The 26803-nt window shown below is 42.5% G+C and overlaps 1 pseudogene; it reads right to left on the bottom strand.

Annotated features, from left to right (window-relative positions):
- Positions 1–11231: 11231 nt before the first annotated feature.
- LOC145060832 (5S ribosomal RNA) lies at positions 11232–11349 on the bottom strand (annotated as a pseudogene).
- Between the last annotated feature and the right edge of the window lie 15454 nt (positions 11350–26803).

A 26803-nucleotide genomic window follows, 5' to 3' on the forward strand; every position in this document is an offset into this window, starting at 1 on the left:
ACCACACACGCTCCACCGAACTATGACAAACATTGAGTCACCCTTTGCTAACTTTGCTTAGAACCATTTAGTGTGCCGGTAAACCACACACGCTCCACTAACATCTTCGCAAGGGCACAAAGTGTAATTTCATGGAATTACATCAATTCACTTTTGCCTAAGTAACTAAGATGGGAATTTGAAAACATTTAGTTACTTTTGTACTTCAATATACTTATAATGGAAGGTTTCGTCCTATCCTACCCGTTCGGCTAACGACCCTCCACTAGTCAAGAGTGCGGTGGGTAAGAGTGGATACCCATTCAATCGTCATTTTATAGGCAATTTCCTTAAACACCCCTTATAGACCAGCTTCGTGAATGAGGCCTACTAACGGTAAGACTGACTTTTACTCATACATATATATAATGTTAGACTTTTAATGTTATATATATAGTATAGGGTGTATTTTAACACTTTTAAAATACTATGTGGTTAAATTTAACAATTATACCTTTAATCCAATTAAAGTGTAAACCTAAACTTTTATGGATTTATTAAACCTCTTTTAATTATACACCTTAATTAATTAATAAAACCATAAGGGTGTGATTTGAACTTTTTCAAAACAATACTAGGGTTTTAGAATTTAACATTCCTAATTAAACTTTTAATCAACTTTTAAATTCCAAAACTTGAGGGCAAGTTTTGAAACCTTTTTCAAAACATTAGGGTTTTAACTATTTAAATTTCAAAACAAAAAAAACTTTTGGTTTCAAATTTAAACTACAAAACCTAAAGGGAAAAATATGAAACTTTTCATAACAACAAGGATCAAATAACAAATAATCTAAATTAACATTTAATCACATAATTATCCATATTTGATTTATTTAATGATTTCTTGCAAAACAATTTACCAATTTAATCAAAATAATTAATCAATTATCACATAAGGAAACAATTATCTTATTAATTGATAAATATCTTCAATTAGATCAAGAATATAGTCAAATATATCATAAAATCGGATTAATATTGATCTAATATGATAAGGCAACTATCCTTAAGCAAAAACAACAAGAAATCCCGGTTTTCCCTCCATCTGACCAACCGACTCGCCGAGTCAGGCATGGACTCGTCGAGTCAGCATGGACTCGGCGAGTTCATCTATGGACTCGGCGAGTCCAGCCTCCAGAACCACAAAAATCGAATTTTTCAATCACACAATGCATCAATACAATAGAAACCAGTCTAGGCTCTGATACCACTGATGGGTTTTGGTCCTAAGAACATCCTATGTGCTCATACAAACCCTAATGCTTGGATCTAGGTTTCTCTATTGTACAAGCAAGTTATCCAAGACTATAAACCCTAATTCTAGCATTCAAGTAATCATATTAACATGAGAATAGGTTTAAGATGTTACCTTGATTGTTATGTAGCAATAACAATCCCAAATCTCCTTGTATTGACTTTGGAAGGCTTAGAGTCACAAGTGTCACTCCTCTAATAGTTCACAAACACCATAAGCAAGAGAATGAAGAGGAGAGAGGATGGAGGCTGCCCAAAACCGTCTACAAACCCTAGAGAAGTCTTAGCCACGTTTTTGGGTCATAAGGGATCCATATATATAGGAGGCAATTAGGTTTATCTAACAAGGAAACCCTAATTTGGATGCTTAAGCCCTAAGCAACCCATGGAGCCCTTTCCATAAGGCCTTGGACGATTTTATATGGGCTTCCCCCATAGAATTCGTCCACCTTATAATATAAGGCAATCCATGGCCCAATTGCAATTATCTTATAATTACAATTCCAGTCCCTTAAGTTTAATTAATCTCTTTTAGTCACAAAACTAATTACTAATTAATTCTTGACTAATATTAACTAAACAATATGATTCTCCTTTAATATATTATTCTCATAATATATTAATAAATCATATTTAATCCTTTCTCTCCATAATTCATTCTATCAAGTTGCTTTAGTGAAGGCAACCCAAAAGGACCATGCACCATCGGGTCAAGCACATACCAAAATAGTTATGGACTTAGACACTAATCCAACAATTTTGAGATACTATTACTTTTTTTTATGAGATGATTTGGGTTACTATAGTTTTATTCATAAATTAAATATGAAACTGTTGGACCGTATTTTTGGGATGTTTCAAACCACTTCATCAGAAGGATCCTTGTTGATGGAGGATTCTCGATCAACTTCATACTCTTGGAAACACTGAAGAGGATGAACATCCAAGAATCAGAGATAATCAAAAGATCCTTGGTCCTCATAGGATTTAGTGAAGAAATGAAACACACCATTGGGGAGATAAAGCTACCAATATACGTAGAGGGGGTAAAATCTATACACAATTTCTATGTTATTGGCACCTTATGTTCTTATAATGTGATATTAGGAAGACCATGGATCCACGAGATGAAAACGGTTCCATCAACATATCATGAGTGTGTAAAGATGCCTACTCCATTGGGAACAGTGAAGATCATGGGAGATCAACAAGAGTCAAAGGAATGTTATCAAACCTCTATGAAGCCTACGACGAAACCCCAACAACACAGCAATTAAGGCAGTGGGCATGACATGTTCTAAAAACGAAGGAGCAAGACATGAAGGAAGTGCCCCTAAGAAACGAGGATCCTCAAGCCAAAGTCCTCATAGGATCCTCAACACCTAAGCAAATTGACAAAGACCTGTTAAACTTCCTTCGAACTAGAAGCAAGACGTTCGCATGGAAACACGATGATATGACAAGTATAGACAAGAGTATTATCACTCACAAACTTAATATTGATCCTTTTTTCAGAATGATACATCAAAAGAGAAGGAAGTTTGCACCCAAAAGTAATCAGATCATCCAAGAAGAAGTGGAAAAGCTCCTCGAGACATGTATGATCAAGGAAGTGAAGTTCCTGAGATGGCTAGCTAATGTAGTTGTCGCAAAAAAGAAGAACGACAAGTGGAGAGTATGTGTAGAATACACGGATCTTAACAAGGCTTGTCCAAAGGATCCTTTACCTCTACCATACATTGACTCCATGATAGATGCAACGGTTGGCCACAAACTCTTAACCTTCATGGATGCTCCAGCAGGATTCCAACAAATCTAGATGGAACTATCCGATCAAGAAGATACAACATTTATAACACCAACAGGTATATATTGTTACACTGCAATGCCTTTTGGTCTTAAAATGCAGATGCAGCATATCAAAGACTGGTGAACCGGATGTTTAAAGACAAGTTGGCAGACACCATGGAGGTATACATTGACAACATGGTGGTGAAGTTCATGAAAGCTGAAGGTCATCTCAAGGATCTCAAAGAATCCTTCGACATTCTAGACAAATACAACATTAAGTTGAATCCGTTTAAATCCCACTTTGGGATGAAGTCGGGCAAGTTCCGTGGGTATATGGTAACCAAGAGAGGAACAGAAGCAAGCCCGAAGCAGATCAAAGAAATCATCAAGCTGAAATCTCCATCTTCAACAAAAGACATCCAAAGGCTAACCGAAAGAGTAACAACACTCAATAGGTTCATTTCAAGATCCTTAGAAAGGTGTAAGCCCTTCTAGGATATCTTGAATAAGAACAAGAAGTTTGAATGGACCGAAGAACACGAAGAAGCTTTTCAGGAACTCAAAAGATACTTAAGTTCTGCGCCACTTCTGGTGAAGCCTAGAGATAGAGAACCACTTCTCCTCTACCTCTTGGTATCCTCAAATGCGGTAAGTGATGTCCTAGCCAAGGATCTTAATAGAGACCAACATCTTATCTACTATGTAAGTAAAAGTCTTTTGGATCCTATTAAGAATGTGATGAGAAAACCAGAGATGTTAGGAAGGATGAGAAAATGGTCAGTGAAGTTAAGAACGTTTGACATCAAATATGATCCAAGATCTACCATAAAGTCACAAGCATTAGCATAATATGTGGCTGGCTTTAGTGATGATCTACAAAACGAAGTAGACATTGAAGCTAAACAACTGGCTTTATTCAGAGGTAGGTCTTTCAACCGCCTACTCTTTCGATGAAGGGTGCACTACAAGAGAATCGGGCTAGAAGATGAACACTTGGGAAAATAGACATTATTCATGGATGGAGCTTCAAGACAAAAAGGAAATGGGCTAGGGATCATACTAAAATCGCCATAGGGAGACATCTTACCCCAGGTTGTTAGTTGCGAACTCAACGCAACCAACAACGAAGCGGAATATGAAGCACTCATCATGAGACTAAAATTGCCTAAGGATTTTCAAATCAAAGATCTTCAGGTATTTTTTTTGATTCTCTATTATTAACTAGTCACTTCAATGGATCTTATGCAATGAAAGGTGAAAGATTAGCATTATAGCTCAAGATCCTCAAAAAATTAGCCTCTGATTTGAAGACTTTAGCCTAACCCACGTTCCCAGAGAAGAAAATACAGAAGCAGACGCATTAGCTAACTTAGGATCCTCCCTAAGGATACCACCAGAACTGAAGATCCCTATAACCCACATAATAACTCCATTTATAGAAGCCCTTTCCGACAAACTCGAAGATCCTGAACAACCAATAAGTGTAGCAGCCATCGGAGATCCTGACCCTCGGATCCCTCCTCAAATGGATCCCGACAAACAGGATCCTCGAAGAACTCCCCGATCATGGATCCAACCCATTATGGAGTATCTCCAAAATGACACGATCCCAACAGAAGAAAAAAAAGCGAAAGAGCATTCAGAACAAGAGTCTCAAGATTTGTAATAATCCAAGGTAAACTCTATAAAAAGTCTATGGCAGTTCCATACCTCATATGCTTGGAAAATCCCGAAGTTGTAGATGTCTTGAAGGACATACATGAAGGAGACTATGGTAATCACACTGGGGGTAGATCTTTATGCTCCAAGGTATTAAGAATAGGATAATACTGGCCAACAATGAAGATAGATTCTTTTCTACATGCTCAAAAGTGTGATGCTTGACAAAGACATAGCAACATCCTACATCAACCGGCGGAACCTCTACATCCTATTATCTCTCCATGGCCATTCATGAAATGGAGAATGGATATAGTAGTAAAATTACCAATTGCTCCAGGAGGAAAAGTCTTCATGTTGTTATTATTATACTAACATCTATAACGGTTACATTTCATTCTTAATTAACACATGTGCAGAAATAGTCAAGAGAAGACTTATTCTCAACAGAGAGTCATCTCAACTATGCTAAAGACCCAGAATACTAAGTCAAACAACGTTCACAAAGTTAGTCATAGAGGATCTCGAGAATATCGGACATCTTTTTAGCTAGTTTAGACTATAAATTGACACATGTATCTCGCACACGACACACTCTACCTACTCTTAGCTTACTCTACGAACTTTTTTCACTTGTTCTTACTGAAATACTCTCTGTAATCATCATTTTATATTAATAAAATCATCAAGGCAGGTGATCATTATCACATCCCAAGGTTTTGTGTCGAAGATCCTAGCAAGGATCAAGGGCTTTCCTTGTAAACAATCGTGTCATTCTCTTTACCTTTCTCTATTGCACAATTCGAACATCACAACCCCTCAAACAATTTGGTTGATTTATACTTGTGTAATTTTCTACCAAAACAATTTCCAAAAGGGTTTCAAACACCTAATGGACCAATAAAATCGTAGCTTTATGGACATGCATGTCCAATGCATGTCTCTTCCATTTTCAGACAAAAATATGGCATTATGAACTCAAAGCTTATGCATGGAACCAAAACTCCAAGGATCCTCAAATCTAGAACATGTAACACTAAGATGACCATAAGGATCCATAAACTTGCCAATTTTATGGAATCTAACTTTCCAGACTCCCTCACCATGAAGATTAAGGGAAAAGGTGTAACATCCCAAAAATAGTGACATAAAAATTTGTGTCTTTAGATTAATAAATCGTCAATACATATTATTCCCAAAAACCAAGGTAAAAAACTTTAACATAACATCATCAAATCAGAGTAATTCGCAGAATACGAAAATATCTGGTGTATGCCCTGTAATCATCCAAAGCTCTTCTAATTGAAAACCGAAGTACCTGAAACATAAACTGAAAACCGTAAGCACAAAGCTTAGTGAGTTCCCCAAAATACCATATAACATAGAACCACATAATATCATGCAACATACCTATAGTTTCCATGGGCTCCCCCCGTGGTCTTGATCTGAAATGTCATGGGCTCCCCCACATTGCCTGATAACCAAGTGTCATGGGCTCCCCCCCCCCCCCCCCCATGGTCTGATATCCAATTCCCATGGGCTTTCCCTGGGGTCTTCCATGCAAGTATCACAGAGACAACTAGAATACTACAAAACACGTAATGGGCCGGCATTGGTGCCTTCGACCCATGAATATAATGAGAAGACTCACCTCGTACTGACGAATCAAACATAAAATCCATGGCTGCTGGCTGATAGATCCCCGAACTAACAAAGTCAAAACAACACCCAATCAACAATTGAGTTCCAATCCATAGCCATAAATCCATTACTAGAGTAAATGACCAATTTACCCCTTACCTCGTTTGGACCAAGACTTAGGCCCAAACCTAATAATCCAAAAGGCACAAATACCAACAACCATCCAAGGCCCAACCTATAGCCTAATTTTCCAAATTGGGACCAAACCCATTATAGGCCTTCTCAAAATAATTCTGAACCCAAAACCTGACGGGCCAACAAGGCCCAAGACAACTAAGCCCAAAAGGAATAACTCAGCCCAACCGAAGCCCATACCAAAAGAGTCCAAGTCCAAAAAGCCCAATTCCCATCTGATCAGACGTACGCACAGTGTGCATGGATTGTACGTACAATGAATGTCACCGGTCCAAAAATGGGTATCATAGCCAGAACATGCGGCGTTCCCCAATGTTACGCACGGCGTTCCCGGCGGCCACCAAAAAGTCGTTCCAATGATTTAATCCTTAAGCCAAATGTCCAGACCCTCATAACAGCTAAATACAAACGACTTGATCCATAAAGTCGAAGGCTTTAAGCCTTAGCATGGCTTAATAAACCCCAAACACTAAAGATGAATTCTAAGAGGTCAAAACCACTCCAAAAATGTCTTACAACTTCTTAATACCTTAAGACCTCTATCCAAACTTCCAGATCTGATTTCAAGGGACTTCTTAAGTCATAAATTTTCCAAGTTTATGACTTAAAATAACTCAATGGGACCCATATCAAAACCCTAAGTCCCAAACTTCAACAAATGACTACCAAATCATGCATGGAAGGTTTATATCCATCAAGATCCAAACTTTATGACTCCATAACGTCAACAAGGACCAAATATGAAGTTCAAAGGATCTAGAGTAACCTATACTCACAAAAACCACCTCAAAGGGACCAAAACCATAACCAAATACCACTTAGCTAGATCTACATGAAAGAGTTGTCAAGGTTGAGACTTTGAACATCCAGAAGATAGATCTAGGTGCACAAAGCATGGATCCAAAAGCTCCAAGTCAAGCAATAACTCTTCAAGAAGTTCCTTCTTCTTCCTTAAGCATCAAAAAACACACATAAATCACTTTGAAGCTCAAGAATCAGTCAAATGGTGGCTACGGTTTCTTTCTTAAGGTTAGAGAGGATGGAGGATGGAGGAAATGAGGTTGGGGATGACTTAAGGTATTTAAATAGGGTCCAAGACCCTAATTTAGGGTTTTAATCTGGCCTGACGAACGCATCGCGTTCCCTTGGGGAATGCATGGCGTTCCCAAATGCACCTGCATCCACATTCCCATACACGCCATACCTGCCTCCCTTGTACGCCATGTGTACCCATTTTGGCCCAACACCCCTCTAACTTCAAATAGTCATAATTTTTGCATCCCTTATCTGTTTTCGATGTTCTTTATATTCACGAAAAGGTAACAAGAAGCCCTACACATCTATAAACTTTATTTAGTCTGAAACCAACCGAAATTAAATACAAAATTCATAAAAGGCCCTAACCAATGCCTTTACTGATACCCTTGGGCTCCAAAACACAAACTAAATACCCGCATCATCCAAACTACATCATCCACCTCCAAATGAGCCCAAACTCAATTCTTCAAGAGTTCTATGTGTGCTAATACCCACTTCTTGATCACCACCCCGCAATGGGAAATGATTCGAAACAGGGCGTTACAAAAGGGCTAGATATAGAAGCAAGTATCATAAAAATAGGATCTTGAGGACTTACAAAAGTCTAGAAACGTGCACAAAGAGGATAAGGAGAGTTGCTTGCTGAAACAAAGCTCAAGAGGCACCTTCTTCTTCTTCAAAATACCACCAAACACCATAAAACCTCAAGAGTTAGCAATGAAGGCTAGGGTTTTGTTAATAGGCTAAGGGAGAGTGTTTGAGGCTGAGGGTGGGCAACCCTAGCCATAACATCCATTAAATAGAGAGACAAACCCCACAATTAGGGTTTGTAATTAAACAGTGACCACTTCATGGTGAATAGATTGTCACGCCATAGCACTTACTTAGCCTCCATGCATTTATTGGCCATACCCACGTCGTAGGATTCATTCACCATGTCGTGGCCCCCAGGAATCCAAAACTTTAAATTTTAATACTTTTTAAGAGAGACAAACCCGAAACTTGTCATTACATATAATATATAATTGTAATCGAAACTATTAACACCGTAAATTTTCAAACATTTTTTTTTCATTTTAAAAATCACATAGTTCTCAAAACCCCCAAATGATAATGTTTTCAAAACACATATTCAGAAAATGTTTTAAACACAATCGAGGATCCTCAAAATGTAACTATGCCTCGTGTGTACAATCAAGTCGACGCCTTCCTGTGATCCTGAGAAGTACCTGAAACACAGAACACAGTAAGCACGAAGCTTATTGAGCTCCCCAAAATACCACATATAGCTCATTAGCCTCTCATGGCTATACTCAGATAAGACCCTCCAGTCAATGTGTCTCAGTAGAACCCTCCGGTCTCACAACTCGGATGGACCCTCTGGTCCTAACTCAGTAAGCTCAGAATAATACACAGCATAAATCACAAAGACATAATGCAGGATATAACAATACTCAATATAATCATATAAGACCCTCCGGTCACACAAAGGTTACCACTCTAGGTAAGTATAGTGAGAAGACTCACCTCGTAAGCAAGCAAGGAAACTGAATACCCCTCGAACAGTCTAACCCCCGCCTACATGTAATAAACATCTCTAATTAACTTTTAAAGATCACAACTCTAAATAAACTCATGATAGTCCTTCTTTAACTCTAGGGATGGGTAAAATACCATTTTACCCCTCTATTTTCCCCATAATCCCTGCCTTGACCAAACCCTAAAGCCAACAGAAGCCAACACTCGAGTCAATTGTCCATGTTGACCTGACTCGCCGAGTGCACCTATGTGACTCGCCGAATCCCCATTGTTCCTCAGAACATCACAAAAACCCAACTTAACTCGTCGAGTTGTCACATCAACTCGCCGAGTTACCCTTGTCCAGATTCATCGGGGAAAACCCTAGCCGACTCGTCGAGTCTGATTATTGACTCGGCGAGTCCATTCAGCCTGTATTCTCATTCATATGTTTTAAGGCAGATCCACCACTCCAAACTCTAGATCTAGTATCCTAAGGCTTGAATGTCACCTAAAGCTTCGATCTTTACGTTCATGCATGGCATATTTGCTCCATAATGCCAATACAAGCTCCAACAAGGGTTAGATGCACAAGATCTTGTCTCTAGCTCAATAAAGTTCGGGTCTTTGGACTCACAAGACCTCCCACAATCCAGATTTGATATTTCAACCTCAAATCATGCTCAAGGGACTCAATGACACAAAAAGGATGGGAGAAAACCCTAGAAACTCCCTAAACCAAGATCTCATAAGGAAATGATCAAGTTAGCATCTTTTTACCTTCAATTGAAGCAAAACCCTGATGAACCTCTAAATCCAAAGCCTCCTCTTGATCCAAGCTTCGATGCTCTCCACTTCTCCTTCAAAAGTGCACTAATAATCAAAACATTAGCTTTTCTCTCACTCTCTAGCTCAAGTGGACGATTAGGGTTTCTCTTGTAGATCACCATGTAAGAATATGGTCTTCACACCCATTTGACACACCATAAATATTATGTAAGAAACATAAGCCAAGAATGGTCTAATAGCTTCTTAACCGTAGAAAATGTATAAATGTTTCGTTATAGTCAAGACCTTCAAGTTAAATGAATCATTGAACCACCAACTTTTCTATGTTTCTAATAACCAATCCATGTTCATCCAGCTTATCCTTGTAAAGCCATATTATACCCAGTGTTGTAAAACTCGTCGAGTTGGCCGATTACTCGGTCGAGTACTCCCTACTCGGCCCCTTACCAAGGTGAGTTATAGAATCTGAGTACTCCCCGATCAGCCCCTTACTGAAGCGAGCAATATTGTAAAATTCAGCAGACTTGGTGATTAATATGTATAATATACTTAATGATTTATTATTTAACACATAAATGTGATTATTACTACATATCAGTGTTGTAAAAATTCTGATTAGGTCCCGATTAATCCCTAGGCGCTACCCGGCAGATTAGAGGGTGTCTAACGATTAATTCCTACCTACAAAATGACTGAAATAGTAGAAAACAATGTAATTTTAACACTTTGAAGAAGTTCTATCCCAGTAGAAACCATTTGAGGAATGATTAATGTTGTATTAATCATATTAACCTATTTTATTAAGATATTAGTGGTATTTTAAGACTTTTTTATGATATTCGTCATATTTAATTTTTGAAAATTTAATGAGTTAGCAATTAATGGTCCTCGATTAATCATCTTCTAACCGATTAATCTTTTAACCCTAGTCCACCGATTAGCTAACGTTGTAACATCCCCCTCTGGCACGTATCACGATATTGTCCGCTTTGGGCCACTCGGCACGAGGACTTCCCAGGGGGTCACCCATCCTGGTACTACTCCCGCCCGAGCACGCTTAACTGCAGAGTTCTTATGGGATCTGCTGCCCTCACGGCTTTAAAACGCGTTGTGTTAGGGAAGGTATCCACACCCCTTATAAGGAATGCTTAGTTCTCCTTCCCAGCCGATGTGGGATCAGATCTAACCCACTTTCACCCCCCATTATAGGGTTCGACGTCCCCGTCGAACACATCGACCCGTGCCCTAGCTCTGATACCATTTGTAACATCCCCCTCTGGCACGTATCACAATATTGTCCGCTTTGGGCCACTCGTCACGAGGACTTCCCAGGAGGTCACCCATCCTGGTACTACTCCCGCCCGAGCATGCTTAACTGCAGAGTTCTTATGGGATCTGCTGCCCTCACGGCTTTAAAACGCGTTGTGTTAGGGAAGGTATCCACACCCCTTATAAGGAATGCTTAGTTCTCCTTCCCAGCCGATGTGGGATCAGATCTAACCCACTTTCACCCCCCATTATAGGGTTCGACGTCCCCGTCGAACACATCGACCCGTGCCCTAGCTCTGATACCATTTGTAACATCCCCCTCTGGCACGTATCACAATATTGTCCGCTTTGGGCCACTCGGCACGAGGACTTCCCAGGGGGTCACCCATCCTGGTACTACTCCCGCCCGAGCACGCTTAACTGCAGAGTTCTTATGGGATCTGCTACCCTCACGGCTTTAAAACGCGTTGTGACAAGGAAGGTATCCACACCCCTTTATAAGGAAATGTTTCGTTCTCCTATATATTGTTGTTTATATGCATGAGTGCATAGTTACTTTCTTCTAATACATAAATATAAAGTAATAGCTATGAAATATGTGCTATGTGTTATATATTAATTATCTATTTGAGATGGATTTGGAATTGATGTTTTTATACGGGTGTTAAATGATTTAAATTGTGTTTGTATTTATATCTACAAAAATGTTGGGTAGAACATGGGTAGATGGAATAGTTGGTGACTATGAGACGTAGTGCCTATTGTGTAAACCCTGGTGACTATGAGACGTAGTGCCAATTGTATGAACCCAGGTGACTATGAGACGTAGTGCCCATTTGTATGAACCTAGGTGACCAGAAAAGACCGATTTGTTTATGCTTTGTTTTATAAATCAGAGTGATCGTTTAAAGAAAACGGTTGCGGAATTTGTTCCCAAAATAAAATATGATAACCATTTATCAAAACGTTTCTCAAAGAGAATGTAATTTCATTAAATAATAAAACCTCGAGATGTCATGTTCCGATACAAACCAAAAGCATAAACAATAATAAATAGACCTTACAACAGTTATTCATAACTACAGGCCTATAATCCAAAATCTCTCGTCAAGTCCACCAACTTATACTCTTGTGTCATTACCTGTAATGCAAAGAAAACTGAGTGGGTCAGGCTTGGGAGCCTGGTGAGCATATAGGGTTTTCAACCCACAATAATACAATTATTATATTCAACCATCAAACAATCAACTCGATTTCTCATCCCTATTATGTTTCTTAGGATTTTTACCCTAGGAATTCAACTACTCGTCATTCCTTCATTCCTAAGGATTGACCTAAGGGATTTACACAAATTTCCATTGCTACATAAGGCGCATCTGCCAACATTATCCTTTAAGCGCCTCTGCCAGGATTACGTCATACACTATGAGGCGCGACTGCCAGGTTTATGACATTCTCTTTTAGGCACATCTGCCGACATTATCTTATAAGCGCATCTGCCAAGATTATCCTATAAGCGCATCTGCTATTGTTATGACAATCTCTATTTGTCGCATCTGCCAAGATCACGACATTCACTACTTGGTGCATCTACCAATACTATACATTAAGTACATCTACTAGTATTATGACACTTTCTCTTTGGTGCATCTACCAATACTATGCTTGAGCGCATCTGCTGGTATTATGACATTCTCTAATTGGTGCATCTGCCAATATCATTCTTGATTATCTTACATACATCATCATTTTATCACATACCAACTATCTCATCTACCCATGTTCTACCCAACATATTTGTAGATATAGAATACACATACAGTTTATCTTTTTTTTAAAAAAAAACTATATAAAACATTCATTCCATACTCATCTCAAATAAACAACAACGAGGCCTCTCATCTGTTTATTACACACCAACTGTCTACCCATGTTCTACCCAACATATTAGTAGATAAAAATATACATTTGTATACATAGTTTAAAGAAAACCTGTATAGCATGCTTTAATCAACACATATATCACAAAACAGATGAGGCACACACACACATAACACATATCTCATAAAGAAATAAGCAGATCTATAAGATAGAAGAGAGTGAATACACATTCACACATAACACAACCAAATATATACACCTAGCACGTATTTTTATATATAATACTTCGTATTATTGTATTTGGAAGAAAATAACTACACACTCACTTGATCAGAAGATGATCGGACAGCACTACGGCTTAAAGAAGTAGTAATCCACAGTAGATCTGGAAGATCTTCACAAAAATCGAACTTCTCGCGGGCAGAGCTTCGACTCGGGAACCGCACTTCTCGGGATCTTCAGGATCTCGGGACTTGCCTCGGGGCTAGAGTATGATACCGGGGCTTCGGGGTAGCTTTGGCATGAAAAACGATGCAAAAGACCAGAGAGAAGAGAAGAAAATGAACAAGAAATGAGGCTGCCTTCGGATCCTTGATATAGAGGCTGGAAGCCTCAATTACGCGGGGCGTACAGCAGTACACAGCGCGTACTGCTCCTATGTTCGTAAGCGCATGCGTCATCCGAAGCCACTTGCTGCGATGTCGACACCCTCGGAGTACGCGGGGCGTACTCGAGTACGCGGCGCGTAGGGATCAGATCAAACCCTATAATGGGGGGTGAAAGTGGGTTAGATCTGATCCCACATCGGCTGGGAAGGAGAACTAAGCATTCCTTATAAGGGGTGTGGATACCTTCCCTAACACAACGCGTTTTAAAGCCGTGAGGGCAGCAGATCCCATAAGAACTCTGCAGTTAAGCGTGCTCGGGCGGGAGTAGTACCAGGATGGGTGACCCCCTGGGAAGTCCTCGTGCCGAGTGGCCCAAAGCGGACAATATTGTGATACGTGCCAGAGGGGGATGTTACAAATGGTATCAGAGCCAGGGCACGGGTCGATGTGTTCGACGGGGACGTCGAACCCTATAATGGGGGGTGAAAGTGGGTTAGATCTGATCCCACATCGGCTGGGAAGAAGAACTAAGCATTCCTTATAAGGGGTGTGGATACCTTCCCTAACACAATGCATTTTAAAGCCGTGAGGGCAGCAGATCCCATAAGAACTCTGCAGTTAAGCGTGCTCGGGCGGGAGTAGTACCAGGATGGGTGACCCCCTGGGAAGTCCTCGTGCCGAGTGGCCCAAATCGGACAATATCGTGATACGTACCAGAGGGGGATGTTACAAACGTCGAGCGTTTTTTTACAACCTTATTATATATATATATATATATATATATATATATATATATATATATATATATATATGATGCGACCTTTACTTGGATCGATTAGTGTTGCTCACTTGGATTCTCGGCTGCCTCTGCAAGATCACACAGAAAGAAGGCCGTCAGCCGTTTTCCGAGAGGAGTTCCCGGAAGAACGCTTCGACGGTCAAGTTAGAGAGTGTTTAGAATCTTTGGGTGTGCGCTCTTTCAGAGTCCAGAGAGCTTACCTTGTAGGCCTGAGAGTGTATCCTTTTATACCTAGCTCCCTTGCCTGATCCATACCAGACAAGATCGCTTTTTGGGGAGACAGGATCAGGGGCGCTAATTGGAGAGTCATGCGCCTTCAACCGTTAGGGCGCTCTTATTGGCTTTGATGGTAATGGTCTGATCCTCCTGCTTGTCTCCTAACTGTATCTTTTGTCTTGGAGCTAGGAGCGTCTCTTGGCGGGCGCGAGCCTTTCGCCTATGTGTTCCGCTCCCGAGGGTGCCAGCGGACGCTAAGCATGCTGGGCTGAGCCTGGTTGGCGTACGCGAGCCTTTCGTCTATGCCTTCCACTCCCGGGGGTTCCAGCGGACGCTAAGCCTGCTGGGCTGGGCCCGGTTGGCGTGTCCGGCTCGTGCTTTTGCCGTGCTGCCCTAGGCACGTCATCAAGTCCCCAAATCCTGTAGTTGGAGTGTTGCAGTGCTAGTTATGGTGTTCTGGACTTAGTTAGCTTATGCGTGTTGGTTTTTCTTTACCCTTCGTTATGTCTTTAATGGCGACGTGACTGCGCATGATGCCTGGTAGTTACGTCACCGTGTCAGGCGTTTAAATATCCCGCCTCTTCCTTTTCTTTATAAGGCCTTTAAAGGGTTTCTCTTTATCTTTTTCCTCCTTCCCTCTTCGTCTTCCTCCTTTCTGATTTGTCTTCTTCTTCTTCTCCTTTCTTCTCATGGCAAACCTTCCTGGAATCCCTCTTCTGCCACTGAGTATTGTCAACTAGACGTCACGTATGGCTTATCTTCTTTAGAAGGTCTAGAGTTTCTTGCACCCGGTTCCAGTATCTCATCCCCTCCCCCCGGAAAGCTTGGGGTTTACTTGAAAACCCTATACGCTGGTATCTATTTCCCCATGACTGACTTTTAGGAGGAGGTCGTCCAAAAAGATGGTTGTAATCTTCAGATGTTGACCCCTAATGCGGTCAACAAAGTGGTTGCGTTTGAGATGATCTGCAGGGTCAACATGTATCTTCCAAATTACTTTGTTTTCAAGTTCTTCTTTCGATTCTGCATCACTGGGGACAAGTGCACTTTTTCAGTCCGGCGAGGGGGGCACGCCTTAGTTCCCGACGGACGGACCCCTAAGAATTGGCAGGACAAGTGGTTATGGGTGAACCGGGAGCTGGTCGGGAGTGGCCGATATTGTAAGAATGCTTTTGTCGATACCATCCCCAAGCTCTTCCCTCACAACCAAAGTGTCGCTGATTAGCTGAAGTGTGTGCAAGTATCCCCCAAGGATTATTCTGAGGCTCTACTTTCTAGTGAAGGGATGATCCCCTCTTGGAGGCGTCGCGGCAAAATGGCGGTGTTTTTATCCATCGTCGAAGGTGAGTGTTGCACCCTTCTTTTCTTTTCTTCCCCTTGTTACTACTATTATTGACATTCCTTGTTCTGATATCTCTAGGTGTTGAATCTTCCATGTCCATGGACGAGGTGTTACGGAAGCGTTATCGGGGCAAGTTAGAGTATCGTGAGGTGGATCTGGCAGAGCGGCTTCCTCCACCCCGCCGACTGGACCAGCTTGCCTTAATTGTTGCTCCTTCCGCCCCTCTTGCAGGTTCATCTGCGTCTGAGGGTGGCCCTTTAAACACCCGCCCAATCTCCGCTGTCATGCCCCTGGGTGGTACTTGTTCTTCCTCCGTGGAGGGTAGCGAAGACAGCAAGGAAGGGATTATCACGGATGCCCGGTGAATGCAGGCGAAGAGAACAGTTGTCTTGGCCATGGGTGAGCCGGTTACCGGCGCGCCAACCGCTGCCAAAAGAGTTCATACCCGACGCAGCTTCTCTTGTCTGTTGAGCTCTATGACTTCCACACCGGCCAGTGTGGTCGTGATCCCTGATGACGACACGCAACAGTCCGAAGGGGTCGACGGAGCGACTGAACAACCTGTTGCTCCTACTTTCCCCTCTATTCCTACTCCAAGTGTTTCATTGGTTTCCACGAGGTATTCTCCGGTGAAAGGTTCTAGCGGCCCTGGGCCGGTTCCAGTTCCTCTAGGTGGTGTTTCTGGAGATAGCTTTGTTAAGTCTCCTGTTTTTGTTCCTTCCTGCGATCTTCGCAACGACTCTCGACTCTCTGTTCGGAACAATGCTTTGGAATTTTACCGCCATGCTTTTCCTCTGGCTATCGTTGGCGATATGGAGGCTATGGGTAATCCTGCACTTGCTCATAACATGGCCTATGCTGTTGCGCAGGCCATGTTTTACCTCGTCGCGGGTTCCCGTCGTGTTCATGCTCTTGGCGAGATGAACGCCGCCCATGCTACATGTGGGTCATACGTGACGGGGCTGGAGCGTCGCCTTGGCAAGCTTGGCGAGGACCTCCGTCTGTCTAAGAAAAAGTGTGAATTGCTATCCTCTAAGAAGACCATTCTTGACGAAAAAAGGGAAGCCTTGGAAGCTAAAGTCGACTCCTTGACTCAGGTGAATGAAGGTTTGATGATCCAGGTGGAAAGTCTCGAATGCGATGTTGCTGATCGTGATAAGCTTATTTCGTCGTTGCAATCGGATTTGGATGCTTCTCGTCAGGATTTGGACTGGCTAGTACATGTTGGTGTTGTTCTTATTGTTGATATATTGATTGAGCATCCGGACTTTACCCGTACGATAAGTCTTATCCGGCATGCTGCTTTTGTGGCCGGGATTGAGTCGGTTCAGAAGACTTCTGCTGGTGCTGGTGGTGGAGATTTTGGTGTTGATGCTGCTTCTGTCGGTCCCATGGTTAGTGTGAATGATGCTTTTTTATCTTTTTCCATCATGGATCATGCATCCCTGTTGGGTTTAGGTGAATTGGATGTTGGAGGTCTCCGAGAATTGTGCTCGTTTGGTGGTTCAGAGGGTACTTCGAAAAGTGCGATGGGTCAAGATGTTGTGCAGGTGGCTGAGGTTGGTGGTGAAAAGGGAAATGAGGGTGGTGATGGTGATCGTGGAGAAGGTCAGGTGGTTGTTGTGGGAAACGAAGTCGTACGTGATGAAGATGATGTTGTTGAAGATGCTCCGGCATCGTGTGCTACCCCATCTGGGGCGTGAAAATTTATGTACACGTTTTAGTTTATATCTTGCATGCTTCTTTTGATGGCCGTATGGTGCCTTTAGTTTGTATGGGTTTTTTGGACAATATTTTCTGTTTTGTGCGTGTGAACATGGACTCTAAATGTTATTTGTTTGTTGCTTACTTTTCCATGTATATTTTCTTTTCTTTTCTGAAAAGGACATAGCGCTCTGATGCACTAGGCATTATGTTTTGCCTATGTTATCTTCGACACGCTAAGTGTCGGCCTTGGGTGCTCTTAGCTCCCAACGAATGGATCTCTATGCACATTTTCAATCGTTAAGAATTAATACACTAAGTATTAAGGAAATACACTAAGTATTAAGGAAATACACTAAGTATTGGACTCATGTCACTAAGCATTTTTATCAATTAGCATTTGAATAATCCTATTACATTATCCATGGACCATAAATACACTAAGTATTAGACTCATGTCACTAACCATGAACTTGTGTACACTAAGTACTTGGGATGTACCGCACTAAGCAGCGCATTGATCGAATGGGCTACACTTCTTTCTTTTTCAAAAGAAAAACTTTCTCAAGTTCCTGGCGTTCCACATTCTTGGAACCTGCCTTCCTTCCATCGTTTCTAAGACATATGCGCCATTTCGATTTACTTCCATGACTTTGTAAGGGCCTTCCCACGTTGGGCCCAGTTTGCCCTGGGGTTGGGCTCGAGTCGCTTCGTTTTTCCTCAGAACATACTCACCCACCTTGAACGCTTTCTCTTTTACCCTTTGGTTATAATACCTTTTTCTTGCGTGTTTGTATGCAGCCTGGCGTATTTCTGATTTTTCGCGTTTTTCTTCTAGGATATCTAGGTTCATCCTCAGGTCCTGTGCGTTGCTTTCTTCATCCGTGTTAGCCACCCTTAGTGTACTCACCGTTAACTCCATGGGGAGCATGGCTTCTGTCCCGTATGTCAAGCTAAACGGGGTCTCTTGCATGTTCGTTCGTGGCATGGTCCTGTACGACCATAGCAATGTCGGTATCTCCTCCGGCCAATTCCCTTTTGCTTTGCCCAGCCTTTTCTTGATTCCATTCATGATGGTTCGATTGGACATCTTCGTCTGTCCGTTCGCTTGTGGGTGCACGACTGATGTGAATCGTTGACTTATCCCTTTGGCGGCACACCACTCCTTGAATGGGTTCTCAGCAAACTGTAGGTTGTTATCACTGATGAGTACTTTGGGCGTCCAAAATCTTGTCATAATATTCTTCCATACAAACTTTATCATGTGTCTTCCTGAGATGCATGCTAATGGCTCTGCTTCAATCCATTTTGTGAAGTAATCCACGGCCACCACCATATATTTCAGCTTCCATGGTGCTTCCGGGAATGGGCCCACTATATCTATACCCCAATGGTAGAATGGCCACGGGCTGGATATGTTGTGCAATGGTGTTGGGGGATTTGTTTGGACCAGAGTATACGACTGGCATTCCCTGCATTTCCTGGCTATCTCTAGCGCATCTTGTTGTATTCTGGGCCAGTATACACCCATTCGAAGTACTTTGCCTATCAAGGCCTGTGCCCCCTCGTGTGCACCCACTTGGCCTGTGTGTGCTTCCTATAGCATCTCTCCCCCTTTTTCTTGGTCTACACACTTCAGCCATGGCGTTGTGAACCCTTTCTTGTATAGTTCTCCATTTATTAGTGCATATGAGGGCTCTTTTATACGTATGTTCCTGGCCTTGCTGTGATCGTCTGGGAGCACCCCTCCCTGTAGGTATTCCCTGAATGGTGTCATCCACGTTGGTCCACTGGTCTTTAGGGTATTCACTTGCCGCTCATCTATACTTCTTTCTCGGAGCACCTCTACCAAGAGTTTCTTCGATAGGTGACCGAAGCACGTGGATGCCAATTTCCTTAAGGCATCCGCCCTCTTGTTTTCGCTCCTAGGTATCTGGCTAATTGTAAACTGTTTGAACGATTCGATTAGTTGTTTCACCATCTTCACGTACCTTCCCATTCTCTGATCTCTCACCTAGAAACATTCATTGACCTGGTTCGCTGCTAGCCTTGAGTCAGTCAGGGCTGTTACAGCCTTTGCACCCATTTTCTTGGCTAGTCGCAGTCCTGCAAGGAGGGCCTCATACTTTGCTTCATTGTTTGATGTGTGAAAATCAAAAAAGAGGGCGTAGGTCACTTCTTCCCCTTCAGGGCTAGTCAAGATTAGCCCCGTCCCCGAGCCCTCCCTGCTAGATGCTCCGTCCGTATATAATGTCCACGAACTATTGTCGAGCGGGGCTCCTTCAACTTCCCATACCTTCTCCTTACCAGGGCCCCCTTCGTCCAGTATTTCTAACAGGAAATCAGCCAATGCTTGTCCCTTAATACTTGTCCTCGGATGGTTACTTATTGTAACGCCCGTAGATCCGGGCTAGTCAATTTAGAGACGATAAGCATCAAAAATGACTTTTTGATGGAAGATTATTTAGAAGGATTAATCTTAACAAAGTTTTAGTATATGTCACAAGGTTTTCGTGCATATAAAGAACGCCAAAATCCGAGTTATAATGAAGAAGTTATGACCTGTCGAAGTTTCGTGACAGAACCGACACGACCCAGCGCGACGTAAATAGTGAATTTAATGTAGATAGATATCTATCCTTAGTGATCTAAACGAGAGTCGAATATGTCTTCGATAGTAGTCCAACGATAAAAAGACAGACGAAAACGGAGTTCAGATGAAGGAGTTATGAATTTTGAACGGAGTTTTCCTGTCCCGGCCTACTAAAGATAATATATAAGTAATATATTTATAATATATTAAAAATAAAGTCAAAGTTAGCCAATGAAGTCTAAACTAGAGTTGTAGAGCATAATCTCACATACGCGTCGATATAAAGAACGTCGAAACGGAGTTCGTATGCGAAAGTTATGAATTTCTAATGTTCGGGGCACGAAACCCCAAAACTGTCAGATACCACGACGTGGAAAGCAGTGCCACGACGTGGCAAGTCTTCTGATACCTCCGGGAGTCCCCCAGATGCAACTTGCGATGATACTTGAAGAGTCGTAGTGCTGTACGATCATCTTCTGATCAAGTGAGTGTGTGGTTACTTTCTTCTAAGACATAAATATTAAGTATTTGCTATGAAATACGTGCTATGCATATAATATAAAGTTGTTTATATGTGTGGGTGTATAGTCCCTTTCATAAACATGATTTTAATACAAGTATCGTTTGAATGTATTAAGTATATGTTTGGTGTGAGTGTATAGTTACTTTCTTCTAACACATAAGTATTAAGTATTTGCTACGATATACGTGTTATGTGTTTATATATTGCCGTTTATTTGAGATAAGCGTGGAATGGATGTTTTATATAGGTTTTTAATGAGTTAAACTGTATATGTATGTTATATCTACAAATATGTTGGGTAGAACATGGGTAGACGAATTAGTTGGTGTGTGATGACGGATGAGTTTGAGTATGAGACGAAGGATGAACCTTGGTAGCTATGGATTTAGTACTGTATAGATGAACCTTGGTAGCTATGGATTTAGTATTGTATAGATGAACCTTGGTAGCTATGGCCTATGGATTTAGTACTGTATAGATGAACCTTGGTAGCTATGGATTTAGTATTATATAGATGAACCTTGGTAGCTATGGATTTAGTACCGTATAGACAAACGTTGGTAGCTATGGACTTAGTACCTACACTGATAGCTATGGATGTAGTACCCGATGAATGAACCATAGCAGCTATGAAATTAGTGCTTTATGAAGGAACCTTGGCAGCTATTGTCTTAGTGCCTAATACGGAGTGAACAAATAGATGATTCTTAGGGTAGACCCTTAAGAGTAAAGAAGATAATGGGGATGGGTAATTAGGCTGATTGTTTGATAATTAAATATAATAATTATATTATTGTGGGTGGAAAACCCTATATGCTCACCAGGCTCCCAACCCTGACCCACTCAGTTTAATTATATCACAGGTATCGATACGAAGCTGCTTTGCACTGACAGATTAAAGGAGATGTAAATCACTAGAGTAAATGAATGTATGTTTTGTTTATGCTTATGTGTCTGTATCGGAACATGACATCCCGAGGTTTTATTATTTAATGAAAATACATTCTCTTTGAGAAATGTTTTGATAAGTTTTTATCATATCTTGTTTTGGGAACAAATTCCGCAACCGTTTTCTTTAAACGATTACTCTAATTTATAAAACAAAGCATAAACAAATCGGTCTTTTCTGGCCGAGAAATTGGGGATGTCACACTTATGTCATGTTCCCCTAGCTCGATTGCCCATTTCGCCAGCCGGCCCGACGTCTCTGGTTTAAGCAGTATTTGTTTGATGGGGCAGTTCGTTAGCACTTCGATCTGATGTGCTTGAAAATACCGCCTTAGTCGTCGTGCCACGTAGATGAGTGCCATGACTTGCTTTTCCAGGTTGGGTAGTGCTCTGCTTACAAAATACACCGGCCTCTGCTCTCCTTCATTTTCTACAGTTAATACCGAGGATATCACTTCATTTGACGTCGAAAGATACATCTGCAACGTTTCCCCCAGGACGGGACTGGCCAACGTGGGTAGCTGGTGTAATGCCTCCTTGATTTTCTGGAGCGCTACTTCTACTTCGTTCATCCACTAGAAGTTGCTCTATTCAATGCAACCTTTTAACGTGGGAAACAACAGTATGGCCTTGTCAGCGTATTTTGAGATGAACCTTTTCAGAGCTGTGAGCTTCCCGTTTAGTCCCTGCACGTCCCTGAGGGTGCCTGGGGTTGGCGTTTCAATAAACTCATCCACTTTGGTCGGGCTGGGCTGGATGCCCTACCTGGTGACATAGTACCCCAAGAACTGCCCCTCTTCCACCCTAAACATGCATTTAGCCAGGTTTAGCTTCATCTTTACCTTCTCTAGGGTTTGGAACGTCTCTTCGATGTCTTGTAACATTTTATCTTCGTGCTGGCTCTTGATCACCATATTGTACACATATACTTCAATGTTTCTCCCAATTTGTTTGGCAAATATTGAGTCAACTAGGCGTTGGTATGTAGCCCCTGCATTCTTTAGACCAAAAGGCATCTTAGTGTAACAAAAAGTGTCGTGGTCCGTATAAAAAGCCATTTTTTCCTCGTCCTCTTTGCTCGTCAATATCTAGTGATACCCTTTATATGCATCTAAGAAACACTTCAGCTTGAATCCTTGTAACGACTCTACCTTTTGGTCAATTTCTGGGAGGGGTAGCAATCTTTAGGGCATGCTTTGTTTAAGTCGGAAAATTCTATGCACATTCGCCATGACCCATCTTGCTTACGAACCATAACTGGGTTGGCAATCCACGTCGGGAATATCGCTTATCTTACTATTCCAGCTTCTGCTAGTTTGGCCACCTCAGCGTTGATTGCCCTATTACGGTCCCCACCCTGGACCCTCTTCTTTTGCTTAACCTCCTTTACTCCTGGTTTAATTACAAGCTTGTGTTCAATGACTTTCCTTTCTACCCCCACCATGTCCGTGGGGGTCCATGTAGACACGTGTTTATACCGCTTGAGCAGGTCGACCAACACTCTTCTTACGTGACTTGGGAGGTCACATATAATATTGATCGGCTGGTCAGGGTGTTCCTCCTTGATCACCTCCTTTCCCTTTGCGGGGTCGCGCCTCAGCTTCTTGGCCTCTTTAGTTATCTCTGCTGGTTTCATAACTGCAAAGCATTGCAATTCCTTCGGTGGAGTGGCCAGTATCGTGGCTGCGCCTGTTGGGGTGTCGAACTTCATAATTCCATGCATGGTTGATGGAACCGCCCTTAGCTTTAAAAGAGTTGTTCTCCCTAGAATAATATTGTGTTCCGCCGCATGTCGAATGACCACAAAGTCGATCAGGGCAGTTTTCTTTTGCTACTTATCGTGGCTGGTTATGGTCAAGGGGAGGTGAATTATGCCCAGCGGCCATAGGCTATGGCCGGTGAACCCAACCAGCCTCCCCATCGTGGGCCGCAGGTTGTCCTTCCAGCGATCCGGGAGGAGCAGGAAATAATGCACATAAATGATGTCCGCCAAACGTCCTGTGTCCACGTAGACCCTGTGTATGGTTACATCCCTGATGGAGGCTTGGATCACTAGTGGGTCGTCGCCTCTCCATTCCTCCGGGCGAGGGTCTTGAACGGAGAATTTGAGCGTGCGCATCGGGGTTCTTGTGGTCCCCTGTTCTGTCTGTTGTTCTCCCCTGCTTCTCTTACTCTGTATCATGAATATCTCCTTGGGCTGGACCCCTTCGCGAGGTGTGTTTTTAGCGTTTTCAGCATCAAACTTGGCACGCAAGCTTCGTGCTATTTCCACCAAGTCCCCTTTAAGTTGCTTCTCCTCCATTTCTTTTTTTAACACCGAACAGTTAGTTGTGTCATGCGTATTACTTTTGTGGTACTCGCAATACCGGTTCTCTGGCGACATGGCTGGCTGTTGCTTCTCCGACACCGTGTACACCTCCGGACGGCGACCACACCTGTCATCCTTAGCAAACGGTCAGAACTGAGCTTGTGGTCTTCTCGCTTGGCCGTAGTGCCTACTTCCCCCTCGGAAGTCCGTGTGACCCGGATTGTGGTGTCTGGCAGTCATTGCATTCAGGTAGGCTTGTTTTGCTGCTTCGCCATCCTCTTGCCTCAAATATCGCTCCACCCTTTCCTTCAATTCGGCCCGTGTTAGGGGCTTCTTTCCCATGAGTTTCTACGATAAAGGGCCTGGCAAAATCCCCCATGTGAAGGCTCCGGCTATGAGCCCCTCATCATGCGCCGGTACGTCTAACATGGCGTTTATGAATCTTGTGAAGTATTCTCATACAGTTTCACCCTCCTTTTGCTTACAGCCTATGATTGAATGAGAGTCTCCCTGGTACTTGCGTAATTGCATGAAGTTGGTAAGGAAAAGATACTTAAGTTGGGCAAAATTGGAGATGCTTCCCGGTCATAGCGTCTTGAACCACGTGACAACGTTGCCGTTGAGTGTAGTTGGGAATTATGTGCACCAAAACCTCTCATCGAGCTTTAATGACGTCATGGTCCATTCATATATGTCGGTGTGGCTATCTATGCCAATGGTTCCGCTATATGTTTTGAGCGTCGGTAGTTTGGTTGTGTTTGGTATTTCGTAGTCCAACAGTTCTTTGACAAACGGAGACGTCACACTATGGGAAAGGCATTCATGGCCGGGGATGGTGGATGATCCCAGCTGCTGGTATTGTGTGTTTAAGCCATATGGCGGCGGCATATGATAGCCAGGGCTTGGTCCGTAAAATGGATACGGCTGGAATGGTAGTTGGAGGGAGTAACTAGAGGGGAGAGAGTGTATAGGGGTCATAGAGCCAACCGTTGTTTTCTGTTGTAAGTTATTTTTTGCAGCTATGGTTGGTTCGGTCCATGTGTCGGTCAATGGATAGACAGGTGGTGTATGAGCTAACATGGTTTGCGCCAATGGTGGTACTGAAAGCATTGAACTCTGTCCGCTTGCTGCCTGGTACGGCTATGGGATGTTGAAAACGTGGCCTGGTGGAAGCATCGCTGAGTGAACCGTTTGCGTTTGTTGAAATGATGGCAAGAAGAACGATGGCATCTGAAAAGAAGTTGTCGGAAATGCCCCCCTCCCCGGGAGTTGCTCTTGGTTGGTGAACTGGCGGTTGTGGGGCACCTTCAGTGGTTACCGTTGAGCTTCCTTCGCCTGTAGTGGCCCTGTTGACCGCTTTAGGCGGCGGTGTTTCGTCCAACGCTGCCATGGGACGTATGGGACTAGCTTGTTGTCCCTCGCTGTCGTTGGATTCCATTTACTTGTCACTTTCGTGCTTTTAGTTTGTGTTCTTCATCTCACAAACGGATGGCGCCAAATGATGCGACCTTGACTTGGCTCGATTAGTGCTGCTCACTTGGATTCTCGGCTGCCTCTGCAAGATCACAAAGAAAGAAGGCCGTCAACCGTTTTCCGGGAGGAGTTCCTGGAAGAACGCTCTGACGGTCAAGTTAGAGAGTGTTTAGGATCTTTGGGTGTGCGTTGTTTCAAAGTCCAGAGAGCTTACCTCGTAGGCCTGAGAGCGTATCCTTTTATACCTAGCTCCCTTGCCTGATCCGTACCAGACAATATTGCTTTTAAGGGAGACAGGATTAGGGGCGTTGATTGGAGAGTCATGCGCCTTCAACCGTTAGGGCGCTCTTATTGGCTCTGACGGTAATGGTCTGATCCTCCTGCTTGTCTCCTGACCGTATCTTTTGTCTTGGAGCTGGGAGCGTCCCTTGGCGAGCGCGAGCCTTTCGCCTGTGCGTTCCGCTCTCGAGGGCGCCAGCAGACGCTAAGCCTGCTGGGTTGAGCCTGGTTGGCGTACGCAAGCCTTTCGTCTGTGCCTTCCACTCCCGGGGGTTCCAGCGGACGCTAAGCCTGCTGGGCTGGGCCCGGTTGGCGTGTCCGGCTCGTGCTTCTACCGTGTTGCACTAGGCACGTCATCAATATATATATATATATATATATATATATATATATATATATATATATATATATATATATATATATGAAGTTTTCAGTAATTATTCACGAAGTGAGACCATTGTGTATTTTTCAGTTTTTGTGTATTCACATGTGTTTTTCAATTTTTGTGTATTCACATGTATCTAATTTTGTTATATATTTTAATCAATTTATGATTTTAACTTATGGTTTTGACATATATAATTTCCCTAAAATTATTTCTACATGAATTACCAAATCTGAGTACTCCCCAAGTACTCCTCGAGTACTCTCGAGTACTCGCTACTCAACATTCGGCCGAACAGGTTCCGAGTAGCGAACTCTTCAACCTTGATTATACCCACAGTTGTTTTGTGTGACTGTTTAGGTATAATATTCCAAAAATTGGTCTGTTTAAATTTACTAAGTTCTTCTTGCATTACCTTGATCTAATACAAAACTGTGAGATCTTATTTGATCTTCTAGGTTCCATTATTGAAACAAAGTTTACATATAGAAAAAAATACTAGACTTAAATTCTAGTTTTCACACCAATAGTCAAATTTCAAATGACCTAAT

The sequence above is a fragment of the Lactuca serriola genome, chromosome 6, assembly GCF_051521515.1.
Source record: "Lactuca serriola cultivar US96UC23 chromosome 6, Lser_US96UC23_V15, whole genome shotgun sequence".
NCBI lineage: Eukaryota > Viridiplantae > Streptophyta > Magnoliopsida > Asterales > Asteraceae > Lactuca > Lactuca serriola.